This window comes from Paramisgurnus dabryanus, chromosome 1, assembly GCF_030506205.2.
Source record: "Paramisgurnus dabryanus chromosome 1, PD_genome_1.1, whole genome shotgun sequence".
Lineage (NCBI taxonomy): Eukaryota > Metazoa > Chordata > Actinopteri > Cypriniformes > Cobitidae > Paramisgurnus > Paramisgurnus dabryanus.
The window spans coordinates 64,423,072-64,443,066 of NC_133337.1; the positions used below are offsets into that span (position 1 = coordinate 64,423,072).

Sequence of the window (19,995 nt, forward strand, 5' to 3'; positions counted from 1 at the left end):
ACCAAAACCAGTCATTTTTATGTGGTTTGAATGTTCATTTACATGACAATGGTGTTTTTGCATCCTAAAATGCAAACTTTTGATAATGGGCTTCAAATTGTTGTTTTTAGAAACAATACCATGTCATTTCTGTGAAAATTACGTAAACAGGAATCTGTGATAACGGTGACGCATGCATTAGTTTAGGCACGTGCGAGTACAATGGAGACTTACATGACTGTTTGTGCTGTTCAACATACTGTTTTTAATAATGCTTCGCCAACAAAGTTTACTAAATTTTGACGCTTTATAATCCAGGGTCACTTGTAGAAATAAACCTGCATCATCGTCCATCTACAGAAAACTGCTTGATGCATTTGCTATCATGATTGTTTGTATTTTTAGACGAATGTGTACACAGGCGTGTAGTGTTTTTTTTACAAAGTAACATTGCCATCTACTGACCTGGCAGGGTTTTAGTTGTAATCGTGGTCTCGTGTAAACAAGGATCTTTTGACAGAGTTGTCATGTGCATGTGAAATTTTCCAAAAAGGGAATAAACTTTTCAATGTGTGGAGTTTTGTACAGTATTGATGCGTTAAAAGATGGCCAGTTTGTATAGAGTTACCCGCATGATCATCCAATATATTCTGAGATCTAAAGTGTGTAAATTCAAAAGCAAAAATAGAGGAAGGCAGGGCTGAAAATAATGCGGACGTGTGTGTGTAAAGTGTGTTATTTCAAACTGATTGGATAATTGCGGCATTAACACAGTGTGAAAGTGAACCAAGCCTTCTGCTTTGATTTATACCAATATTGCTTTCATTAGTGAGTGCCTGTGAATTTGTGTCTGTGTGTTTTGGTCGAAGAGAAAGCGGTTGCAGTTTTGTTTGTACGTGTACATGGCTAGCACAGATAGCTGTTAAATTGTTAGACTGTTCAGTTTTGGACTTGATCTGGTTTAGTACACCGATGCTTTTTAGCACATGTCGGGTGTCTTGGTTTCACCCAGCAGGATTTGATTTGAAGTCCATCATATCTGCATTTGATTCTTTAGGACCAGGAACAATGGCGTTAACTTTTCTTTATGGCTTCCTATTGTCAGTGTCTTATATTTCTCTCTTTCTTTTTGTTTTCCACATGCTATACGTCTTGCTAATTGAAAGCAGCTTTTAGTGTGTGTGAGCTGAAGGATGTGTGTATGTGTAGACGCACAGACGGGGTAGACATGGCTAATTTTCCTCCATCCGCGTGAGGCAGTTCACTGCTGGATCTAATTGACCCTCTGCTCCCCATTGGCATCTCTCTTTCCTTCTGCTCCTCCTCTTTATTCCTGCCTCTCCCCATCTTATACTGCAGTTGTGTATCATGCAGGTTTGAATGGCTGCGTCTTGCTTGCTTGCTGTCATCTTTGCATCATGGACACTGATTTTCGAGCCAGTCGTTTGAGCCGTAAATGGCATTGAGACGCATATCACGGCAACACCGATTGGCAGATGGCGCCGCAGGAACACGTACAGTCCCGAATCTTCACTAGATATGATCCTGCTGCTAAATGGGCTGTGACATTGAAGGCAACAGATATATTTAAAAAAAAATCCAAAGTCCATTATCCAATATTCAAAGTCCATTTCAGGCTTTTAGGAGCCCTGCAGACACGATTACTATACACCTATATTTTATTTCATCTAAAATCACAGCTACTTTCAAATAGCCATCAGTGGAGAAAGATGCTTTTTGAAGCATAATGGTGTAGATATTGCGTTTACCAATGACAGTGTTGTAAAGGTGTAGAGGTGTGTTGTAGAAGTGCACAAAAAAGATGTGTGAAATCGAAATATGTTTTACTTTACCATGTATGGTACATAAAACTCTGTGTCCACTGTTATAAAGAAAAAAATATTTTATGTAAGCCTGTGATTTATTAGATTGAAAAATGAAACCACAAATCAAATAAATATCGTTCCTTTCAGCTTCAAGCAAGAATAAAAAGGTAAACAGTAACAGGTGGAACCTAGAAAATAAACCTACATATTTTTCTTATTAAATGCGCTTCTTCTAGATTACACCTTTCCTGTAGCTCAACTGGAAAAGATTGAAGAATACACATTAAAACATCCTATACATGCAATACATTTAACGGGGAAGTTTATCGAAAACTTAAAATTCTGTCATTTACTCACCCCCAAATTGCAAAAATTTTAATAACCAAACAGATCTGGGGTACCATTCACTTCCTACCTTTGACTTCCATTGTATTACTTTTTCCTACTGTGGAAGTCAGTGGTGCCCCGCATCTGCTTGGTCACAAATATTCTTCAAAATATTAAAATTTTTGTACAAAGAAATGTATACAGGTTTGGAACAGATTAGGAATTTTCATGTTTGGGGGAACTATCCCTTTAAAAAGCATTTACTGAATCCCCCAAACAGACACAAACTAACTTTCTCTCGTGCTCTCAAAAAAAGTGTGCTAATAAATAATCTTACTATCATTATAAAATCATTATAAGTGAACTTCAGCTGAAAAACATAACTATAAAAGTGTATAAAGGCCAGCAAATAAGCAGTGAAAGGCCAGCTGCAAATGAACAGGGGATTGGGGATTATAGTGGAAGTCAGGAGGAAAGTAGAGAGGGAATTCACTCAGTAAATAAATTAAACACAGGAAGCAGCTTGCGATGGGTCTCACTGAGATTTTCCCTATGTATTTCAGGTTTTGTGGGAATCAAATGCTGCTATGTTAGAAAATGGCGTAATAAAGAGAACCCTAAAAGAGAAAAAGTTTAGGGGTAAACTTTTGCAAGCATTAAGTTAAGAAACATAGCGGCACAGTTTAGATTAATCCAGGACTAGGTCTTAGTTATTTTGGGAAATTTAAGTAGTTTTTACAAAAAAAAAACTAAACAATGGCACTGATATATGCTAAGATATTTCAGTACATGTTTTTAAATGAATGCAGATCAAATATGCATTTTAGTCTGGGGCAAGGATAAACCCTGCCGGGAAACCACCCCATATGGTTTAGGACAGTAGCCCGCACAGAGTCTGCGAGGTGCCCAAAAAGCACATTCTATTTATAGTCTCAATTAATACTTATTTTTTACATATTTTTATATTAGCTTGGCATGGTTTACATCTGTTAACATTTTAAACAGTACTAAAACATATCAACAACTAAAATAAAATAAGTTTTTAATAAAAAGTAGCCCTCCAGATTGTTTTATCCATTGTGGTAGCCCTTGCTCACAATAAGGTTAGAGACCCCTGATTTAGGGTACAGGAAATATATTTAGCCTCATTACCACAGGTCTGTTGAATGCTGTATTCTGATTGACTGAGAAATGTTCCGTGGGTATGCATTAATTTCTGATAACCGCAAACCAAACTTACCAAATCTTTTAAAAATAGGCACCAGAGCAATGTTTGTGGTAACCGTAGTATAAGAGGAATAATTTACTCCGGTCCTTTGAATTATTTAAAAATAATGCACGCCCGCGGTGTAACGGCAATCCGCTTGGTGTCGTGCCGCATTGCACCTTGGGTGTGCATTATTTTCTTATAATTCAATGGCCCGTCGTCAATTATTCCTTGCGTAACTTTTATCTCTTGACAGAAATGCAATATAATACACATAACTATATTATCAGTTGTGTATTAAGACCATACACAATGAATTGTATTGTTTTTATTACCTTAGAATGAAACGTTTTTGTCTCCATATACACCGTGGGTATCCTTACATGGAAGTTGCTGCCATGTTTCTAAGGTAGCCCTAAATGGACAAACTGCTCTTCATAGCGCGTTTCGTCAGTACATTGTCTCAGATAATGACGTGTTTGTCTTGTGGCGGCTACCATAGTACCTCTACGCGTTTTGAAAGGCCCTGCGTTCCAGTTTGTTTTTTATGACCTTCCCTCGCTAACTTCCCTCAGTCTCGTTCACTCGGATGTACGGTATTGCTTACGTTGTACGAGTGCCCACTACTGCTAAAACACTTGAAGTGGGTTCAAATGTATCGCCCTAAGCCCTTGATCACATGGAAAAGTGGAGACCGCCCCCTCCATCATTTGAACTGTGCAAAGTGTGAGTTGCTGAAGTGAGTTCACAATCGTGTTGCATTGTGGGATATGGAGCTGCATGAAGTGTGCATATGAAGTAGACTCACTCCCTCAGTCAAAATCGAGGGAGCAAGGGTCTGTCCATACAAACTTCCCTCGTCCACTTGACGAAGTGGAACACACTTCAAAAAGGCGAAAGGAATTCCCCCGAGGGAAGTTTGCAAGTGCGTGTCTAAAACTGGAGTGAAACGCACCCAGGGAGGGGTGAGCTGTGGACCTAGCCTGTTGGTTGCAATTCACAGTCTCACCACTAGATGCCGATAACAATCTACACACAGCACCTTTAAAGCAGCTGAAGTCCTTGTGACATATACACAATTAATATTACTAACATACAGTATATTGAATGTTATTGTGTTTATAATACACAGCACATTCTTTTGCTTCTGTATTTTATTTGTGTACCCTTGCCCCCACCTACAGTAAATTCTCATTGGTAGAAAATCCCACATATTTTGCCTTTGTGTTTGGCTGTGATAAAGTGCTGTGAGTGCATCATGTTTGGTTTCAGTGTAAACTAGCAAATTAACGCTAGTCATTGAAACCTGTAGCATAGCACCTGACAAGGGGTACAAGTAAATAGTAAGTATTAGGGATAAACACGCATAAACACGTTCAGAGTTTTTATGGGTCTCGAAAATGATTTATCTAATTGGAGCGCTCACACTGAAATATCTGTCTTTCTCTGTATTTCATGGGATGAATTAGGGGATCACAGAGGGAGAGAGTGGGAATAAGGGAAACGGAAAACAGGAGGCGAGTTAAAAAAAAGTGATTAACACATAATAGTTGCTGTGATTTAGTATGGTGACTTTCCAGCAGATCTCTGGAGTATGGCATAGATTTATCTCATCATGATTGAATGTCTGCAAACAACTCACACACACTCTTATGATATATAGAGGAAAGTAGCAGGGCTGGGCGGTATGACAGTAGCAATGTGTTAACTAGTTAGACATGAAGCATGATGTAATGTGAAAGTCAAGTGGGTTAAGTCAAGGTGAGGTAGAACTTGTTAACAATATAGACATTCTGAAGTTGGATGTAACTCTCATATTCACACTGACTCAAGAAACAGCATGCGGGTTAACACTGATCCAGCAAAACACAACAGTCGTGTTCATGGTCACTTGTTGCGTCAGTGTGAATGAGACTTTATAAACGCTGTTGTTAGGCACAACAGAAAGCAGAGTTGAGTTGTTTATGGTTACCAGGTCATCATCCTGAAGTCATGTTTTTACATTGATTCATCTGATGTGCAGTAACATGTGTTGAAATGTAGAAATCTGTGTTTGTGTGTGGGTGGAGAGGATGTAGCCAAATTAAATGCAACAGTGCATCGTTTTCATTTGAAGAACTTTTAATTTACTGTGTTTATACTGTGGAAATAGATACATAGACAAACAGAGCATATGCAGCTCAGCTGTTTTTACACAAACATGCACAATCGTGCGCGCACGCACACACATTCAACTGCCGTATAGTTCTCTCAGTCCTGGAATGATCTCATGGCTTGTGCTGTTGACTTGTGTGTGTTTGCACAACTGTTACAATTGTTTATGATTTCAAATCTCATGTAATACGCTTTGGGTAAACACAAGCAAATTGAATAATATTCCACATAAAATGCACAGTGAATAAAACACAAACACACTGTTTACAATGAAGTGAATGAGAATATTCATTTACTCCTTTAGTAGACAGTTTAAAGGGATAGTTCACCCAAAAATGAAAATTCTGTCATCATTTATTCGCTCCCATGTTGTTTCAAACCTGTATTAAAGAGCACCTATTATGGGATACACGTTTTTAAACATCATTTTGTGTGTAAGTGTGTATTAGTACATGCTAACGATATTCAAAAAGTACATACCTCAAAGAAAACGATGACGCGAGTTATCGTCTCTAACGTTTGAGGACTACAAAAAACACTCGGATTGTAGGCAACAGTTTACTTCCTGGGATTAGTGACGTAGATAAGACCAACATTATCATAGTTCAGCCCTCTCTGCTTTGCTTGGGTACGCCCTCAAAGACGAGGGTGGGGTGGGGAGCGCCGAGTCAGAAGAGAGCTAAAATGGCGGAGGTTGGGAGTCCCTGCTTTGACTCTGTTTGCAAACTCTTGTTTCATTGTTTAAGCGATTAAATCTCTCGAGTAGACGCTGTCTCTTTAGATGCGAGGGCAAAATAGCACTTTATGGACTTCCACAGAGGACATCATGTTTAATACGGTTCCGGAAAAATCCAGTCAGAAGTTGTTCACGGAGTTTTCACAATAACTGCTTCTCATGAACCGAAGCTGGACGTCTCCTTCTGAATATTGGATTACTGTGCACTTCTGGATCACAGGCTGTAAGTATTCACGTTTATTATTTGCCTTTTACTGTACATTACGTAACCGGTAACCGGAGATTAACATAATGTGCGTGTAGAGCTAAGCTTGCAAGCGAACTGTTTTGTGTTGTAATACTGTATTTCATAAACAACGTACCATATTTACACACGTGTATGTTGAATTATGCAGACTATCGTTTTTTTATCGATGTTGGTTAAGACATGTTTACAAACTTGCTAAGTTACCAGCTAAACTGTTACCGGTAAAATTTGTTCTCATGTTCAAACTCAAGAAACTCTAAGTACAGATGATTTGTTTAAAGTTATATGTATTTTACTGTTGTTTTTACTTGAAGCTTTCTTAGATTTTGAAACGAAGTAAACACGTAATGTGTGTTGCTAATGTTGGGCCATGTAACATGTAATACATTTACGTTTTAATGAATAGTCTAACGAGTTATAGTCGTTGTACTCTATTGTTATAATATGTATTTTTGACTGAATACATGTTTGTTTTATTTGTCTATATCTTAGATTCGCAGCTGGACACATCCTTCTACACTGTATGCAAACATGCAACATCATAACACACAGTACAAGGAGTCAGACCGGCATATGAGGAGCAAAGGTGTGTAACACAAATGATGTATTTAGCTAATGAAACCACTACCAGTCTTAAATGTATAACTGATGATGACAAAGTTTTTTTTCTCTGCATAATCATAGGAACCCAGACAGTAGCATCGTTTCACAATGTTTCCATCACCATCATCAGTGGATGCCTTTGCCGTCCGTAGCCTGAGATTTCAGATTTGCAGCAAAAAAAATTGATTTTCTCATTTATTGGAATGCTATGCAGGTATTTAAGTATTTTAGTAACTGTGTTAAATAAAGTAGTATTTACTTTTACAATAAATTTATGCTTGCTTATATTTTTACAGGTTGTACCTTGCAGCCATCCATTACAATGTCACCAAGCCGTAACAAAAGCAGGAGAGGGAAAGTACAAGGCTATGTTCCCAAAACACACAAATGACATACCGTAAGCAGTAATGTTTTATTTCAAATACATTCATAATTAAAAACTTAATGTATGAAGCAGGGAAATAAATGATCAAAACAAAAGATTTATTGACCGCAATATTTGTACAGTTATGTGGATGATGTGATCAGGCTTGTGTTTGCTGAGGTATTTGAAGATAAGCTGAAGGAAACCCCGATTCCAATGGACCTGGCATCACAGTTTGAGAGACCTTCAAAGGAGGACGTGATTGCATGCCATCTTCAGTGCAGGGGTCGTCGGAAGCCAACATTCCGATCAGGAAGCTCCAAGCGTATCTGGAGAACAACACACGACAGGATGATAACCCTAAAGTGTCATCTTAGATAGCATCAGCTGACAAAGCTTTGATATGCCATTTATCTGAATAGATAGCTGTAAGAAGTGAATTGAAAAATTTTTGAAAGAAGAGCACAATATGGTTACTAAAGTATGTTTATTTGTATATTGTTTAACATTTAAATATATATTTGTAATAAATAAACTTTTGACTGACTTTTATATTTTCTTTAAAGTTACATCTTTTGTTCTTTTGGGTACTTTGTTACTATAATGATACTTTAGTGTTATTGGTTTAAAAATGTAATAAAACTTACTCTAGTCCTGCGCCTCAAAGGCTTATAGTCGGTACAATAAATGTTCTGTGTGTAGGGATTTAGACAATTTGTGCAAAACCTGGATGATGAATCACGCAGGTAAGAGGCCCTGGAACCTGTTGCATTCTCCTTAAAACCTAGTAAGTAAAAACATAGCACAGTCTTTCATAATAAAGTTTACCATAGTAAAATAATGTAGAACTAACATTCATTTCAATTAATACTTTTTTTGTGCTACATTTGGTGTTTCCATATAGTTTGCATAGTAAAATAGTATGTAAGCAGTATTTTATAATTAAGTTTACTATAGTAAAATAATGTAGAAATTACCAAGTGAAATCGTTTTATAATCATTTCAACAAATACTTTATATGTGCTACATTTGGTGTTTCCATATAGTTTGCACAGTAATACAGTATGTAAGCAGTCTTATAATAAATTTTACTAGAGTAAAATAATGTAGAAATTACCAAGTGAAATCGTTTTATAATCATTTCAACAAATACTTTATATGTGCTACATTTGGTGTTTCCATATAGTTTGCACAGTAATACAGTATGTAAGCAGTCTTATAATACATTTTACTAGAGTAAAATAATGTAGAAATTACCAAGTGAAATCGTTTTATAATCATTTCAACAAATACTTTATATGTGCTACATTTGGTGTTTCCATATAGTTTGCACAGTAATACAGTATGTAAGCAGTCTTATAATACATTTTACTAGAGTAAAATAATGTAGAAATTACCAAGTGAAATCGTTTTATAATCATTTCAACAAATACTTTCTATGTGCTACATTTGGTGTTTCCATATAGTTTGCACAGTAATACAGTATGTAAGCAGTCTTATAATAAATTTTACTAGAGTAAAATAATGTAGAAATTACCAAGTGAAATCGTTTTATAATCATTTCAACAAATACTTTCTATGTGCTACATTTGGTGTTTCCATATAGTTATGTAGTACGTTATAATTACCTTTTGGATGTCTTTGCAACACATTTTCGTCTTCGTTTAGCATTCTGGCAGAGCTAAGGACACCTAAAAAAGTTAAATCCAATCGCATTCATTGACGGAGATCGTTTATATCGTAACGGCCTTCTGAACTCTCTGGATCGAGCTCGAAGTGGTAAGGCAGTACAGACACCATCGTTTATAGAGAAATATAACGCTTGTTTACGATGCCTCTGAGGCTGTGACTCTCAGTCAGAATCTGTGTCAACCCACGCGTAGTCAGGGGCGTAACCTTTCAAACACACGCCGAACCCAGTTGACCAATAACAGTTGAGTAGTCATCTGACCAATCCGATTACACTAGACATTTTGGGAGGCGGAGACAGGAACTAAACCGAGCGTTTTCCAGACAGTGGGAAATCGGTGAGGTATGTAAGCAATTTATAAGACTCACAATGCATTAGTTCAAGTTTTAATAACATGTATGTACTATGGGATATTGCAATAACGTGCTAACGTGCCAATTTATTAGCATAATTGGTGCTCTTTAATTTCTTTCTTCTGTCGAACACAAAGGAAGATATTTGGAGGAATGTTTGTAATCAAACCATTTTTTGAGCACCACTGACTTCCATAGCAGTTTACTATGGAAGTCAATCTGTTTCCTGCTTCATTACAGATCTGAATTTGTGTTGATCAGATCCAAGAAAATCAAGAAACAACTTTGAGGGTGAGTAAATGACAATCTTTTATTCAGTAATGTTAGATTTTATATTAAAGAGCAACTATCGTCCAATTCATGTTTTTTTAATTTTCTTTGGTGTGTAAGTGTGTATTAGTACGTCAACAATATGCAAAAGGTTCAAACCCCAAAGTAAACGATGACACGAGTTATCATCTCCAACGCAAATCTCTTTTCTTGCACTACAACAAACGCACGGATTGTAGGCAACAGTTTACTTGCTGGGATTGGTGATGTAGACAAGACCGACATTATCATAATTCCTCCCGCTTCGGACTTACAGCCTGAGCGTCACATTTCCGGCTGACATCAGATGTATTCAGGCTAATCACAGTGTACAGATTAGCTGGCCAATCAGGGACACAACGCTTTTCAGATCGATTTTCTATTAAATCTGGGCATTTGAGGAAGGCAGAATATTTATAACTACTAAAATGTATGGTAAGTGGAAAAAAATGTGTTTTTTAACCATAAACCACGCAAACACATTGTATTATACCAAAGACACAAAATAATGTTGTTTTTAGTCATGAAATAGGTGCACTTTAACACACTATCCCAACCCTACACAATATGATAAAAACTGAATTTGTTTCCGATGTTGTCAAAGCAGTGTTGTGTGTTTGGGAACGCAAAGCAGTGTTTTCATGAGTATGAGTAGATAAATGATGTGCTTTTGTGTCTATACTTGAGAGAGGTCAGCAATGTGTGTGTGTGTGTATTGTGAAAGGTTTTTGTCCAAACCTTTGTGAGCCTTGGCTGAATATCTGCTTATGTTGCAACTCTAACACGTCGTCCTGCACTAATGTAACTTCTAAAGCTCTGAAATATCAGAGAAATCCATTGAAAGAGAGACAACAGTTACGCCCAGGGGAATGTACATTGAAAGGGTGTGTGTGTGTGTGCTGGTTAAACATTATCAGTGTGTGCGCTCATGGATCACTCTCTCTGACAGTGGTGTGTTTCTCTGCAGAGATTTGTTCTTCTGTGTTGATTGTGGGGGGAAATCTGCAGATTTCTGCAGACTGAATTTAAATCAAGGTAAAATGTGGTAAACAGAGAAGAGAGTACTATGCTCTTAAGCTAAGTTTCCACGACAACGATTGTACTGAAAACGTAAAGGTTTCTCCTTTGCGTTTCTGAACAATTTTATTTTCATTGAACAGTTTCCATGTAAACATGACTAAAAATACTTTATATTGCATGTCAGGCCAATGGGTAACAGTGTAACTTACACTACCGAAGACTCTTAAGGAAAGTGAACGAGGAGTAGCCTTTGGAAAGACGCCTTCAAACAAGCAACATGGTTAAAGTTAGCTGTCAGTTTTGTATGGATGGATGATGAGGCTGGTTTGTTATTTCAACTTTTTAGAAACACAAACACGGTCTTGTAGTCCCTCATCAATGTTGTGTGTAAATGCTCATGTCTGTACTGAACGCGAAACATGCATGTGCTTGACCCCATCGCTTTCACAAATTTGCGCTTTTTGTCGTTTACATTGAAAGGATAAAGGTTCCATTTTCAAAAAACAAAACGTTATTTTGTTTATTTAGTATACTACAATGTGTTTGCATGGTTTAACACATTATTTTCCACATACCGTACATTTTTGTAGCTCCAGATTGCCCTGTCTTCCTGAAATGCTCTGATTTTGTACAAAGCTCATTGATCTGAAAATCGCTGTGTCCCCGATTGGCCAGCTAATCTGTACGTTGTGATTGGTCTGAATACCTCTGACGTCAGCCGGAAATGTGACGCTCCTTACCACGTTTGAAAGATTCGCTCACAATGCAATGCTAACAGGAGTTAACTTACAGGCTGTGAGTCCAAGTGGGAGGAATTATGATAGTGTCGGTCTTTTCTACATCACCAATCCCAGGAAGTAAACTGTTGCCTAGAATCCGTGTGTTTGTTGTAGTCCAGGAATTTTTTTTTATGTTGGATACGATAACTCGCATCATCATGTACTTTGCAGTATGTACCTTTTGCATATGGTTAACGTACACACTTACACACCAAAGAAAATGTAAAACCGTGAATCGGATAATTACTGCTCTTTAAAATGTTTATGTTCTCGGAATCGGGACCCCAAAATATGAGAAAGTGAGCTGCCAAAAAGCTAAAAAAGACTTGTTGGAAACATTATTGTGTAAATGGCCAGTTACTGTAAGTGAAAGTATTATTACAAGAGGGATCATGTCAGACGACTATTAATCCAAAGTAATCAAACTTTTGTATTTTTTGTAAAAAATTATGTATTTAATGGCACTCATATGCCATTAAATTACATATCAATTTCTAGCAAGTGCTAAGTTATGGTTTATTTGCAGGCTTTTTGTAAAATATCCAAAATTGTTTTTAAAATGACTCAAATTCGTTTCGACTTCTCCAGTCAGTGCCTGTTCTTGATGGTCTGGTGAGTTAAACTTTTATATTGATTTTTGCAGTGCATAATCCAATGATGGGATTAGGAATATCAAAGTTTGATTTCACTTTAATTTCAATCTTTGACATGATCTTACTCAGTCAGTATTAACAATATCAAGGTTATGTTTTCACTGAATGTTCATTACATTATGTAGGATGATTTTAAATCACAGCTGTTTTCAAAGACGGTCACATATTTATTGCATTGGACAGGAACAGGGTTTGAGTTGAAATCACTTTATTAAATGAGAAGAAAAAGACTCAATATGATATGAGACAGATTAGCTGATAGAGCTGTATACTTCAGATGACTATAGGTCAGCTTAACAGTTTGTTATTCATTATACAAAAATATAAAGAATGCCACAAATGCCCAACAACAATAAAGTATTTCACAGAGCCATGTAAAAACACAAATGTATTGTAATATTTACACTTTTTATTTTCTCATTTATTATTTGGTTCTGGGTCGGTTAGTTTTTACGTCGTGAAATATCTCTTGAACATGACCACCATTACACATTATATAAAGCTAATGTTTGCCCAGAAGTGTTTTGGTGTGGATTTAATGTGCCTTGTGTCTTCAATTATTTACACTGCATGATCAGAATGTATGCTGGAATTCATGATAATTATTATAATTTATGCAGCTTTTCAATAACAGTGAAACAAACAGATAACCATTGCAAAAACAACAACATTCGTTATGCAACAGGCCATTTCACTGCCATAATTACTGAAATATGAAAATGCACTAAAATGTGTTGTAAAATTTTACATCTTAAAGTATATAATGTAAATATGTTTATATACCAACTCCACCAATTGAATTTATGTTACAGTAGGTCTCTATCACTGGCTGATCAGCTAGGTTCTCTCTGTCTTTCTCTGTGGGTGATGGTTGTATTTGCTCTAATGATCAGCTTTACCATCAACATGATAAGCTAATGAATACTACAGTGTGTTTAGAGTGGCTTAAATCTGCTGATATAGCGTCCTGTGTCTTCTCGGCTCTTATCACAGACATTTAAATGCTAATCAAGGTCCGCAGTAACCCCCAACATGATACTGTGATATGGTTTCTATTATCTGATGTGTCCTGGAGTGTATGTCACATGTCAGAGTCATGTAAAATGTACGCTAATTAATTCAATAGATCGCAATTCTAAAATTACAATTACCGGAGTGGAGTGATGATGCATACTCTGCACATGCTCAGTAGAGTTCTTTCTCTGCCTGAGATAATGAGGTATAACTTTGTAAGAAATAAAAAAATGTGCTGTCCAGTTTTATAAGCCTTTGATTTTATATTCTAACATGACATTATGCTGACTTTGTTACTGGTACCATACAATATTTTATTTGGGCTATGGGATCAAGGCACAACAACAAAAAAGTGTGCTGAATTGTAAGATTGTTTTTTATTTGTTATAGTACTTAAAAGCTGATTGCTGTATGTTATAGAAACAATAGTTAACCCATTTTAAATAATGATTTACAAGTTCCATCTTAGACTTTTGCTTTAAACAGAATAAATGCTAAAAATGTTAGTCAAAATCTTTTCAGTATTACTGGTAAGCAATAAAAAAATGACAGTATTACGTGAAGTGCTTAATAAATATACTGTAACAGTTGATATACTTTATCTGTATATTTCTTCTGTGGGGATATACATTTTAAAGATAAAAAATATATTTCCCTCAACCATTTTTAAAATCACACCGGTACCATAACCAACTAAAAAATTCTTACTTGCATTAAATTTCACATTATGAAGTCTTTGTCAGTATCTCCTAAGCACTCCTATAGGCCTAGTAATACTATGGGTCAATGGCATGCATGTGTCAGGGGCATTATGTATTTTAAAAATAAATTGATGCATTTATGGTGTGTCACTTTCTTTTATAAAACCTATTTAGTTTAAATACATTTTCAGGTTATTTTAATAATGATTATTAATGCATGTTTTCGTATCTCAAACTTGTAAAATGTCAGGCGGGCATCCGTTCTTACAAAGTCGCAGTTTAAGACAAATGTTAAAAATCATATTAAAATTATTAAAAATTCTGAATAAGATACTTTTGTCAGGACTCTGCCTTGAAGTCTTGTTATATTTGTATTTTGTCATGGTGGCAGAGTTCTGGCAGTCCCTGGCCTTGTGTGGAGGTTCATGCCTTGTTTTGTCTTTGGCATGTGCCTCCGGTGTCTTGTCATTTGTCCCCGCTCCCTCGTCCTCCTGCTTATTGTTAATTATTACTTATTCCCATCACCTGTTCCCTCCTCGTTATCTTGTTTAGTTTCTCTTATATAATGTTCTCTTGTCCTTGTTTCTGTGCAGGTTCATTTTGTATCGTCCGTGTCATCAAGTTGTGTAATTCAGTCTAGTATCTAGTAGTGTTTCATTGTCAAGTCTAGTCTAGTGTTTTGTGTCTGTCTATACTGTTTGCCCCCTCGTGGGCCTTTGTTTTGTCGTGTTATATATTAAAGTATTTTTGTTAACCCCATCCCCGTCTGCTATTGGGTTCATTCGTCCGCAATTCCTAACAACTTTGGCATTATTAAATGGTTAAACCCCTTTCCTATAAACAAATTTCACAAATATCAGTTGTTGGGATGTTTTGATAATTGAAAATGTAATGGGTAGGCTGGTCCACTTCCTGTGTCATGTGGCACAACCAAAACTAGAAAAATGCTATTCTATCCAACAGATTTTATTGTATTATTTAAGTATATTTATGAATTTGATATCACAGGCAAAAGCTTATACCAGCATCCATAAAAGTCTGTTAAATGTTAATTCAATGCAGAGGTCGGGCGGTACAACCAGAAATGGTGCAACTGATAAGAAATAAAAAAACATCAAGCAAAATAGTTTTAAAAAGCTAACAATTTTGCTTATAATTTTTGTTTTAATAAATGCAAGCTTTACTATACGGTTGTCTATAAAATTGTTATTATACTTATAAAAATTATTGTTCTCAAATGTTAGTTTTATTTTTAAAGTTGTTTTAAAATTTTAAACTATTTTTAGGATTATAATTTTAAATGTCACTATCAAATAAACAAACAATCAGCATGATGCAGGGAGCGCATAAAAATGTATCTAGCAAATAGACAATGATTTGTTGTACCACCTGATTTTTTGGGGAATGGGGCTATCAAAGATATAGCGAAAATAAATCATTAAAATGCGCTGAAATGTTGTTCAATGAATGAAACCTTTTTTACACAATATGACTCAAAAATATGCATTACATCAATTTTTTAAATATTTAAATTAATTTGTTTTAGAAGCTTGTTCTTTCACTGACCCATAAATAAAAAAATGCAGTTAAATTAATTAAACCAATGCTGTTAATTTAATATAACAAACTAGGTAAACATACAGTATACATACATAGTTTAAAATATTTTATAGTTGATTTAGGCTAAGTATGATCTTATATGTGGTCACAGATCTCACTATCTAACCCAAACACACGCACACCCTCTCTCTCCTCTTTGATATGCTGATCTTTTTCTATTCTCTTTAATGAAGAGGTTTGGAAGTTATCCATTTCATTACCCCCAGCCTGTTCCCCTACAAACACCCCCCGGGTTCAGGCCTATTTGTCATGGGGCCGTGATGGGCCTTTGTTTGTTAGATTTCTGATGTGCTATTAGCATCTGAACTGCTTCTGACAGGCACATCTCTACATCTCACTTCTATTCAGAACAGAGCGCTCACAACAGAGATATCAATGACACTGAATATCTGCTTTATATCATACACATGTGTAAAGTATTTTATTGCTGTGCAACGGGTGGAACTCATTTTTTTATTCTAGTGTTTGTCTGCGGGCAAAGTCTCTACAGTCATTAAGAATAAAATCTGGGGGAAAAATCAGTTGTTTAGTTTGTTTTAGTTGTAGACAACAGCTGGTTGTTAAACACCTTGTAACTGGCATTGGTCTAAGATTAAATATTAAGTGTGTTTAGCCTGGGGCTCAGACTATGGTGCAAACATGTCAGATATTGGAATGTTATTCTGAATATTTTCAAACTGTACTGTTGCTCATCTGTTTCAGACATCTTTCTACCCCTGAGCAAAGAACAAAGTGTCTCAGTCCACACTTTCTCTATATGTGCTGTGTATCAGGTGTTTTGATGGCTCATTGCTGGTCTCGTGTGCATGTCACGTAGGGGTGTCATAATGCCTTGAGCACCAGCACAGAGGAAAGTAAACCCTCCGCCTCACATCCAACATTCAGCATGGACTAATCCTCTTCAACAGCACTCAAGCCAAAAGCATCTTTCTTCCTCTGCTCTTGGCTGCGTGCTGGCTTACTATAGCTCAACATCACAAGGAAGGGCTTTTACGGGCTCTTTGAGATGGACAGATGGATGATTGGACTGAATAACTTCTTTCTATTTGTCGTATTTCTCTTCCACTTTAACAGTATTCCAAGTACTTTTGTCCTTGAGGAAGAAGTCACATTAGCAGCGCTGTGGGTTCGAAGTTGTGGGTTTGAGAGGGAACAGACAAAAAAAATTATATATTGAGTCGCTTTGGATAACACAGTCGGTCCAATGTATGAATGTTTATGTCTGGTTTTCTGTATAATAGGGTTGGCTGGTATGAAATTGTGTGATTTTGATGGACCGAAATACTGGTGGCCTATGGACTTGTTAGGTCATGACGTAAGGAATACCGCTGGAGTTTCCGGGTCCGAGCTTCCGGGTCCGAGCTTCCACTGATTTCAATTGAGGATCTTATTTAAACTTATTTTAATCATATTACACATTTAAAGGGTACATTTTAAAATACTTTTTTAAGATGTAAAATAAATCTTTGGTGTCCCCAGTGTACATATGTGAAGTTCTAGCTCAAAATATCATATAGATAATTTATTATAGAATGTTAAAATTTGTAGGTGTGAGCAAAAATGTGCAGTATTTGGGTGTGTCCTTTAAAATGCAAATTAGCTGATTTCTGCACTAATTGGCAGTACCGTGGTTGGATAGTGCAGATTAGGGGCAGTATTATCCCCTTCTGACATCACAAGGGGAGCCAAATTTCAATGAGTTATTTTTTTCACATGCTAGCACAGAATGGTTTACTAAAACTAAGTTACTGGGTTGATCTTTTTTAAATTTCTAGGTTGATAGAAGCACTGAAGACCCAATTATAGCACTTAAACATGGAAAAGGTCAGATTTTCATGATATGTCCCCTTTGAGTGAAAATTTTATAAGCTCACAGTGTACACTGCAGTCTGGAGGCTCACTGAATCACAGACAGCAATATATGAGTCCATGTCTCTGGTCATCTAAGATTGGGAGTTTTTGGGAGTTTTGCGGTATAATATGAGTGTAGTTAGCGTGATTGTTTTGTTATTTCCCTATGGGAGTTGAGATCGTTTTGACCTGAAAGCGATGCATGACGTCAAACTTAACAAGCCCATAATCTGTATCGGCAAATAAAAGCATTTTTCAATATCGGGTGATTGTTTAAAAACACAGATCAGAAATCATACTGTATAACACATGTATAACTGATAATTGACTTGCAGTTTGTATGCTCTGCATGTCTGGGATGTCATGACATAATACTTAAAAACAAAGAGAACAAAGCAAAACTTTTGGTATCTATCAGAATCAGTAGATGTCATTCTAAGTAATCAAATATTGGTATCAGCACAGAAATTTTGTCTCTCTGCCAGTCTGCCAAGTCCACATGTGAATGCATCACTTACATCCTCATTGTATTAGTGTTATAATAGTATTAATAATAATTATCAAAAATGTTGATATCTGGTATGTTGAAGCAGATACTGATTTTGCATTTTCCACAGTTATTTCCTTTAAATACAAAATCTATTCATCAACGTAAAAAAAACGTTTTGGAGCAACGACTGTGTATATAGTAAGTATGCAGGATGCATCAGGAGTTGTGTATACTAGTATAAATGCAATGTGGGCATAAAAAAAATGCTTACAGCACCTTCGAAACCAGGTGTAAACCTAAGTGTGCGAGATATATACTCACACAATTTCCTCCGTAAGAATGGATTCTGGTTGGCTGAAGGTGTGTATTGAGCATTATAGCAGGTTATGGCTGCCATACATCAGTCTTGTGCTATAAAGAGCTCTCGCCAGAGCTCCAGAGTGTGCCATAAATGCCTGAGTGTGCTCTGTAGGGAACATTAAAGGGGCCATGCCTCTGTGTGTTTGAGGAATGATAGGTCAGAGAGAATAAAACTACACCGCGACGTCTTGTGGAGGTCTGTTGTGTGTCTAAATTTATGAAGCACACCACCCTGTTAGACTGGCTGCTATAGCTTTGATTTACTTAGCCAAGTTCTAACTACCCGCCGGAGTGCTAACTTTCACAGTTATCGCAGTGCTGCTGTAGCTTAACTTATAGCACTAACAACGCTAAAGTCGCGTGTTCAATTTGGAGTATAAATGCATTGGAAGTTGTTTAAAGATCCCAAAAGCATAAATGCAGTAATGTAAACATTATCAGACTGAATTGATTCATACACGGCTTGAGCTTTGTCCCAATGACAAATTCAGAAAGCCGTGTACATTATTTGAGAAATATTTTTTAATGATCGTACAGTAGTAACTGTAGTTGTTGGCTTAAACGTTGTAACAAGGAAAGTTCCTAAATGTCCTGAAGCTCAGTAGTAGTACTGTTGTAAAGTATCTACTAAATTTGCCCATGTTAGTTAGTTTTTAGTACTTTTCTCCTTGTTCCTTATGGGCTTAGAGATGTTCCCACACTCTCAATTCCAGATTCCCAATTTCATCCTGCCTAGTTAAACCACATCTTAAAATCTAATGCTCAAGCTCAATGATCCAAGAACAGACTAACTCAGAGCTCGTCCCTATGGACACGGTTCTTGACTAGAGCTTCCAGCCTTTCATAACTCACAGTGCTGACTCCTTTACTAAGAGATGAAACGTTGTGTTTGGTTTGAGAAAGGATTTACTGGTATGAAAATAACACAAACAGGGTGGTGCTTAGGAACATGGCCATCAGGGGAAGCCGGACCTTAAATTATGCTCCAATGAGTTGCTCCAGTGGTCTTAACACACAATAATGGCTCACATTTCTTATTGTTGCTGCTTTAGATGAATTATTAATTCAGAGACTGTTGTGCTAGGAAAAAAATAACATTCAATTTTTCTTAAATTCAAACAAAGAGTCAAAATATACTTGTTTTGGAAAGTATATTATCTGTGTACTCCCCTAATTTATAAAAATTTTCAAAGGTCAGAGAAAATCCTGGACGAGCCCCCAATCTATGTTATTAATTCTCATATGAGCTATAGGGTTTAGAATCACGATCCTGGGACTAGGAAGTAATGATGTAGTGTTTCAGAAATACCATATTTGAACGTCAATACAAGCTTCTATTTGGATCGTTTTGCGCTTACCTAGAGAGATACCTTCTGAAAATGAATTCGGGTCAGAAAAGCAACCTTGAAAACATCAAACTAATGGATGTGATAAGGCTGCATGTGGCCAGTGACAATATGTGTCATGTGTAAGCCAAACACTATTGTCCTGTTTTAGGGCACCTCTCTTAACTTCCAGGAAATGATACATTTAGTGTGGGTTATAAAAATAGTTTAACACCCTTAAAAGTACTATCCACTATTACCGCCATAAGCCTTGCTCATAAACCCACATTTAGCCCCTCAACCCCCTTTATCACCACTCTGAGCACCTTGGCATGGGGGTGGGGTGCCACTCATCAGAGGCTTTCTGTGCGTGTAATGTAATCTAAC

General features: G+C 36.6%; 1 protein-coding gene and 2 long non-coding RNA genes across 7 annotated transcripts in view; 2 read left to right on the top strand and 1 right to left on the bottom strand.

Annotated features, from left to right (window-relative positions):
* The window catches only part of raraa (retinoic acid receptor, alpha a), a 161,356-nt gene that overhangs the window by 100,370 nt on the left and 40,991 nt on the right, over positions 1-19,995 (top strand). The gene's annotated exons all lie outside the window — the stretch shown is intronic.
* LOC135734692 (uncharacterized) lies at positions 5,928-7,727 on the top strand. Its single transcript, XR_010527450.2, has 5 exons — positions 5,928-6,452; positions 6,969-7,062; positions 7,161-7,293; positions 7,376-7,476; positions 7,587-7,727. It is a non-coding gene; the product is annotated as an uncharacterized lncRNA (long non-coding RNA).
* On the bottom strand, positions 7,633-9,376 carry LOC135734693 (uncharacterized). The gene is made up of 3 exons (XR_010527451.2): positions 9,072-9,376; positions 8,091-8,227; positions 7,633-7,772 (listed from the first exon to the last, which is right to left on the bottom strand). It is a non-coding gene; the product is annotated as an uncharacterized lncRNA (long non-coding RNA).